The following is a 7,500-nucleotide window of genomic DNA, read 5'->3' as shown; positions in this document are numbered from 1 at the left end:
CCCATGAGCGTCGATTCGGGCGCCTTAACTCGGCGTTTGGTTCATCCCACAGCGCCAGTTCTGCTTACCAAAAGTGGCCCACTTGGCACTCCGATCCGAGTCGTTTGCTCGCGGCTTCAGCATATCAAGCAAGCCGGAGATCTCACCCATTTAAAGTTTGAGAATAGGTTGAGGTCGTTTCGGCCCCAAGGCCTCTAATCATTCGCTTTACCGGATGAGACTCGTACGAGCACCAGCTATCCTGAGGGAAACTTCGGAGGGAACCAGCTACTAGATGGTTCGATTAGTCTTTCGCCCCTATACCCAGCTCCGACGATCGATTTGCACGTCAGAATCGCTACGGACCTCCATCAGGGTTTCCCCTGACTTCGTCCTGGCCAGGCATAGTTCACCATCTTTCGGGTCCCAACGTGTACGCTCTAGGTGCGCCTCACCTCGCAATGAGGACGAGACGCCCCGGGAGTGCGGAGGCCGCCGCCCCGTGAAGGGCGGGGAAGCCCCATCCTCCCTCGGCCCGCGCAAGGCGAGACCTTCACTTTCATTACGCCTTTAGGTTTCGTACAGCCCAATGACTCGCGCACATGTTAGACTCCTTGGTCCGTGTTTCAAGACGGGTCGTGAAATTGTCCAAAGCTGAAGCGCCGCTGACGGGAGCGATTATTCCGCCCGAGAGCATCCCGAGCCAACAGCGGCGCGGGTCCGGGGCCGGGCCAGGTAGGTCCGTCATCCGGGAAGAACCGCGCGCGCTTGCCGGGAGCCCGAGCGCCCAAAGGGGCGAATCGACTCCTCCAGATATACCGCCGAGCAGCCAGCCAGGACACCGGGGCTCTGCCCAACAGACGCGAACCGAGGCCCGCGGAAGGACAGGCTGCGCACCCGGGCCGTAGGCCGGCACCCAGCGGGTCGCGACGTCCTACTAGGGGAGAAGTGCGGCCCACCGCACACCGGAACGGCCCCACCCCGCGGCGAGTGGAAAGGCAACCGGACACGACCCCGCCGCGGATTGCTCCGCGCGGGCGGCCGGCCCCATCTGCCGAGGGCGGGGGCCAGTGGCCGGATGGGCGTGAATCTCACCCGTTCGACCTTTCGGACTTCTCACGTTTACCCCAGAACGGTTTCACGTACTTTTGAACTCTCTCTTCAAAGTTCTTTTCAACTTTCCCTCACGGTACTTGTTCGCTATCGGTCTCGTGGTCATATTTAGTCTCAGATGGAGTTTACCACCCACTTGGAGCTGCACTCTCAAGCAACCCGACTCGAAGGAGAGGTCCCGCCGACGCTCGCACCGGCCGCTACGGGCCTGGCACCCTCTACGGGCCGTGGCCTCATTCAAGTTGGACTTGGGCTCGGCGCGAGGCGTCGGGGTAGTGGACCCTCCCAAACACCACATGCCACGACAGGCGGCAGCCTGCGGGGTTCGGTGCTGGACTCTTCCCTGTTCGCTCGCCGCTACTGGGGGAATCCTTGTTAGTTTCTTTTCCTCCGCTTAGTAATATGCTTAAACTCAGCGGGTAGTCTCGCCTGCTCTGAGGTCGTTGTACGAGGTGTCGCACGCCACACCGCCAGCCGGCTGTGCACGCTACCGAGAAAGTACCGGTATGCGAACCGCCAGGCGACGGGCGCGCATCGCACGTTTAAGGAGACGCGGCCGGCCACACAGGCGACCACGACACTCCCACGTCTCCGAAGCGGGACAAACGCCGCGCGCTTCAGTATACGTAGCCGACCCTCAGCCAGACGTGGCCCGGGAACGGAATCCATGGACCGCAATGTGCGTTCGAAACGTCGATGTTCATGTGTCCTGCAGTTCACATGTCGACGCGCAATTTGCTGCGTTCTTCATCGACCCACGAGCCGAGTGATCCACCGTCCTGGGTGATCTTTTCCTTTTCAGTCTCCCACTGTCTCTTTCAAGACAGCAGCATTTGCGGGACTGAGGCGTCTGACGGCCCCTGTTCCACTATTTTTTTGTGTCCAACGGCCTCACAGCCGATGGGCGTCGTACGGCTCCACACCGGGGCGGACAGGCACTCGGGCGAACGTCATTCAAAACCGGCGCCAGGCGCCAGGTACCGCAGGCCAGCCGCTCCAGAGCTTCAGCGCTCGTACCACACAACAACAACAACACTTCCGCTAGTTTTGAGAGGCACGCGTGGTTCCGCACGCGGCGCACGGCCACTGCCGTACAGGTAGCGTGTTGCGCGACACGACACGACACGCACATCGAAAGACATGCAGTCTAGTCGGTAATGATCCTTCCGCAGGTTCACCTACGGAAACCTTGTTACGACTTTTACTTCCTCTAAATGATCAAGTTTGGTCATCTTTCCGGTAGCATCGGCAACGACAGAGTCGATGCCGCGTACCAGTCCGAAGACCTCACTAAATCATTCAATCGGTAGTAGCGACGGGCGGTGTGTACAAAGGGCAGGGACGTAATCAACGCGAGCTTATGACTCGCGCTTACTGGGAATTCCTCGTTCATGGGGAACAATTGCAAGCCCCAATCCCTAGCACGAAGGAGGTTCAGCGGGTTACCCCGACCTTTCGGCCTAGGAAGACACGCTGATTCCTTCAGTGTAGCGCGCGTGCGGCCCAGAACATCTAAGGGCATCACAGACCTGTTATTGCTCAATCTCGTGCGGCTAGAAGCCGCCTGTCCCTCTAAGAAGAAAAGTAATCGCTGACAGCACGAAGGATGTCACGCGACTAGTTAGCAGGCTAGAGTCTCGTTCGTTATCGGAATTAACCAGACAAATCGCTCCACCAACTAAGAACGGCCATGCACCACCACCCACCGAATCAAGAAAGAGCTATCAATCTGTCAATCCTTCCGGTGTCCGGGCCTGGTGAGGTTTCCCGTGTTGAGTCAAATTAAGCCGCAGGCTCCACTCCTGGTGGTGCCCTTCCGTCAATTCCTTTAAGTTTCAGCTTTGCAACCATACTTCCCCCGGAACCCAAAAGCTTTGGTTTCCCGGAGGCTGCCCGCCGAGTCATCGGAGGAACTGCGGCGGATCGCTGGCTGGCATCGTTTATGGTTAGAACTAGGGCGGTATCTGATCGCCTTCGAACCTCTAACTTTCGTTCTTGATTAATGAAAACATACTTGGCAAATGCTTTCGCTTCTGTTCGTCTTGCGACGATCCAAGAATTTCACCTCTAACGTCGCAATACGAATGCCCCCGCCTGTCCCTATTAATCATTACCTCGGGTTCCGAAAACCAACAAAATAGAACCGAGGTCCTATTCCATTATTCCATGCACACAGTATTCAGGCGGGCTTGCCTGCTTTAAGCACTCTAATTTGTTCAAAGTAAACGTGCCGGCCCACCGAGACACTCTGGTAGGATTTCAACGGGGTCCGCCTCGGGACGCGCAAGCACGCCTTCGGCTCGCCCCACCGGCAGGACGTCCCACGATACATGCCAGTTAAACACCGACGGGCGGTGAACCAACAGCGTGGGACACAAATCCAACTACGAGCTTTTTAACCGCAACAACTTTAATATACGCTATTGGAGCTGGAATTACCGCGGCTGCTGGCACCAGACTTGCCCTCCAATAGATACTCGTTAAAGGATTTAAAGTGTACTCATTCCGATTACGGGGCCTCGGATGAGTCCCGTATCGTTATTTTTCGTCACTACCTCCCCGTGCCGGGAGTGGGTAATTTGCGCGCCTGCTGCCTTCCTTGGATGTGGTAGCCGTTTCTCAGGCTCCCTCTCCGGAATCGAACCCTGATTCCCCGTTACCCGTTACAACCATGGTAGGCGCAGAACCTACCATCGACAGTTGATAAGGCAGACATTTGAAAGATGCGTCGCCGGTACGAGGACCGTGCGATCAGCCCAAAGTTATTCAGAGTCACCAAGGCAAACGGACCAGACGAGCCAATCCGATTGGTTTTGATCTAATAAAAGCGTCCCTTCCATCTCTGGTCGGGACTCTGTTTGCATGTATTAGCTCTAGAATTACCACAGTTATCCAAGTAACGTGGGTACGATCTAAGGAACCATAACTGATTTAATGAGCCATTCGCGGTTTCACCTTAATGCGGCTTGTACTGAGACATGCATGGCTTAATCTTTGAGACAAGCATATGACTACTGGCAGGATCAACCAGGGAGCTGCGTCAACGAGAGCTGAGCAGCCGGCCGCCCGGGAGTGTGTCCCGAGGGCCCGCGCCAACACGCAAGCGTCCGCTCAATTATTCTGCAAACAGGAGGAGGCTGAGCTCCCCTGCACGATACACCTCGAAACCCTCTCAGGTCCCGGCGGCGCGCAGCGCCGTCCTAAGTACTTGGTCGGGTTCGAGAGAGGCGCAATCGCCCGGAGATAGGCGAGTAGACGCTTTCAGTGCGAACACCCGTGCTCCCAACTGAGCTTGCCGCTGCCGACAGAGGCCCGGGAGCGTGCTGTCGTGGCATTGCCGGCGGGAAACAACACGCGCCACCTACGGTGACCGGCAGCTCCAACGCCAGCGCCACAGAAGGGCAAAGCCCCACTTGGGTGCAGAAGCGAACTCTCCCAGCACAGCGCACGCGCCAACACGTCCGCAGAGCTGCGATACAAACCACCTGCGAGAACCGCTGGGGGCGACCGAGCAGCAGACGGCGTCGCGACGCCGAGTGCCGGGCGGCGGCGCATCCTCAACGCACACAGTCCGCAATCGGACCAGCACACTGCAGATGTCCACCGCGCTTCGCACCGGGCTCGACAGAACCCACTTTGGCCGCCTGGCGCCGCGCGCAGGGTGCGCCGGCGCATAGCTGGGACGCCAGCCGGGCCCGTCGGCCGGCGCTCCTGCCACTGGGCGCCCCCCACCAGCCGGCTGTAGTGCGTGCGCTCACGCAGCGCGCGGCCAGCACGCCGGGCGGCCCCCCCTCACCGGCCGGGGACTGTCCCGCCAAGCCACAGCCTCGTATCGCTTCATACCCACATGGCCAACTCAGGTTCGGGGGCATGGCGGGTACCGCCGAAACAACCGGTTCACAGATGTACCGATCGTCGCTATCACCGATGCACCTGCAGCGCGAACAACCGCTCAACAACTGATTTCCAGTTCATTTGCGGATCTTTGGCAGCAAACGTATACGTCAATCTACATTTGCGAAATCTACGATTCTGGCATGCCTGCATGTTATGTGTCACGACACGCTACATCAGCCCACATACACACTGCGGCATGTACACGAGAGAACACGTGGAAGATGGTCCGCGCACGTGTGCAATGTCCCTTGCGCGGTCGACTGTCAACCGGCCTCTGTAGCATGTCGCAGATGTGGAACGCGGTCCACCGTGCTATCATGTTGTGTGGGGCAATACGATTAAATAGGAAAACCCTCGTCGCTACATCAACAGACGGCTCACGCTGATTCCCGGCAGAGGGAGGAGGGGGGGGGGGGGGCCAACATGCAATACTTTCGTCCGTACCTACTTACCACATGTCTGTACGGCGTACAACAGTGCAATCTCGCTGTAATGGGGAGACGAGACAAGTAGCATCGTGCACAACATATGGCCCTTATGATTCGCCATTGTAGGGCGCAGCCGGTGTACGGTCAAGCATGTGCCACATTATGTCACTCAGTACGTAACGACGGATGATCAGTGTGGGTTACGCGTACATCAGCGGACAGTCCACACAGGCCGTACCACAACGTACACTGACTGCATCGACAACCGAATGCAACTGAACAGCTGCAAGGCTCATTTCACAAACAAACGCCTGACCGACCAGCTTGGAAGGGCAGGAGGGGAGGGCGATATTCGTTCTGTAGCGGTACACCCTTCCAGTGGTTAGCGGGACTGTGTAGAAAGTACGCAACACTCGAAAGACCTTTATGTGAGGGTACGCACCATGGCATCAAGAAATACACATGACACCAGAGGATCCAAGCAGTGAACTATGTTCAGAGGGTTGCTGTTAGGCAAAGCTACATTCCTGTGACGTTACATGTGACAGTTAAGGTGCAGTGTAAGTTAGGTTAAGGTGCAGTGTAAGTTAGGTTAAGGTGCAGTGTAAGTTAGGTTAAGGTGCAGTGTAAGTTAGGTTAAGGTGCAGTGTAAGTTAGGTTAAGGTGCAGTGTAAGTTAGGTTAAGGTGCAGTGTAAGTTAGGTTAAGGTGCAGTGTAAGTTAGGTTAAGGTGCAGTGTAACTTAGGTTAAGGTGCAGTGTAACTTAGGTTAAGGTGCAGTGTAACTTAGGTTAAGGTGCAGTGTAACTTAGGTTAAGGTGCAGTGTAACTTAGGTTAAGGTGCAGTGTAACTTAGGTTAAGGTGCAGTGTAACTTAGGTTAAGGTGCAGTGTAACTTAGGTTAAGGTGCAGTGTAACTTAGGTTAAGGTGCAGTGTAACTTAGGTTAAGGTGCAGTGTAACTTAGGTTAAGGTGCAGTGTAACTTAGGTTAAGGTGCAGTGTAACTTAGGTTAAGGTGCAGTGTAACTTAGGTTAAGGTGCAGTGTAACTTAGGTTAAGGTGCAGTGTAACTTAGGTTAAGGTGCAGTGTAACTTAGGTTAAGGTGCAGTGTAACTTAGGTTAAGGTGCAGTGTAACTTAGGTTAAGGTGCAGTGTAACTTAGGTTAAGGTGCAGTGTAACTTAGGTTAAGGTGCAGTGTAAGTTAGGTTAAGGTGCAGTGTAAGTTAGGTTAAGGTGCAGCGTAAGTTAGGTTAAGGTGCAGCGTAAGTTAGGTTAAGGTGCAGCGTAACTTAGGTTAAGGTGCAGCGTAACTTAGGTTAAGGTGCAGCGTAACTTAGGTTAAGGTGCAGCGTAACTTAGGTTAAGGTGCAGCGTAACTTAGGTTAAGGTGCAGCGTAACTTAGGTTAAGGTGCAGCGTAACTTAGGTTAAGGTGCAGCGTAACTTAGGTTAAGGTGCAGCGTAACTTAGGTTAAGGTGCAGCGTAACTTAGGTTAGGGGCCAACGTGGGTTAGGTTAGGGGCCAACGTGGGTTAGGTTAGGGGCCAACGTGGGTTAGGTTAGGGGCCAACGTGGGTTAGGTTAGGGGCCAACGTGGGTTAGGTTAGGGGCCAACGTGGGTTAGGTTAGGGGCCAACGTGGGTTAGGTTAGGGGCCAACGTGGGTTAGGTTAGGGGCCAACGTGGGTTAGGTTAGGGGCCAACGTGGGTTAGGTTAGGGGCCAACGTGGGTTAGGTTAGGGGCCAACGTGGGTTAGGTTAGGGGCCAACGTGGGTTAGGTTAGGGGCCAACGTGGGTTAGGTTAGGGGCCAACGTGGGTTAGGTTAGGGGCCAACGTGGGTTAGGTTAGGGGCCAACGTGGGTTAGGTTAGGGGCCAACGTGGGTTAGGTTAGGGGCCAACGTGGGTTAGGTTAAGGGCCAACGTGGGTTAGGTTAAGGGCCAACGTGGGTTAGGTTAAGGGCCAACGTGGGTTAGGTTAAGGGCCAACGTGGGTTAGGTTAAGGGCCAACGTGGGTTAGGTTAAGGGCCAACGTGGGTTAGGTTAAGGGCCAACGTGGGTTAGGTTAAGGGCCAACGTGGG

The 7,500-nt window shown here is 55.7% G+C and overlaps 3 non-coding genes across 3 annotated transcripts in view; all 3 read right to left on the bottom strand.

The window, feature by feature from the left end:
• LOC126315853 (large subunit ribosomal RNA) overlaps window positions 1-1,535 on the bottom strand; it is a 4,222-nt gene extending 2,687 nt beyond the window's left edge. The window contains exon 1 of the ribosomal RNA XR_007555968.1: window positions 1-1,535. This exon is cut by the window's left edge and continues 2,687 nt beyond it. This is a non-coding gene — a ribosomal RNA (large subunit ribosomal RNA).
• A 188-nt stretch (window positions 1,536-1,723) lies between these two features.
• Window positions 1,724-1,878, bottom strand: LOC126315859 (5.8S ribosomal RNA). Its single transcript, XR_007555973.1, has one exon. It is a non-coding gene; the product is annotated as a 5.8S ribosomal RNA (ribosomal RNA).
• Window positions 1,879-2,247: 369 nt separating this feature from the next.
• LOC126315884 (small subunit ribosomal RNA) lies at window positions 2,248-4,126 on the bottom strand. Its single transcript, XR_007555991.1, has one exon. It is a non-coding gene; the product is annotated as a small subunit ribosomal RNA (ribosomal RNA).
• Between the last annotated feature and the right edge of the window lie 3,374 nt (window positions 4,127-7,500).

Source organism: Schistocerca gregaria, unplaced genomic scaffold, assembly GCF_023897955.1.
Source record: "Schistocerca gregaria isolate iqSchGreg1 unplaced genomic scaffold, iqSchGreg1.2 ptg000578l, whole genome shotgun sequence".
NCBI classification, from domain to species: domain Eukaryota; kingdom Metazoa; phylum Arthropoda; class Insecta; order Orthoptera; family Acrididae; genus Schistocerca; species Schistocerca gregaria.
Note: the sequence above shows the minus strand (reverse complement) of the source record. Positions and strands in the feature narration are given on the sequence as shown.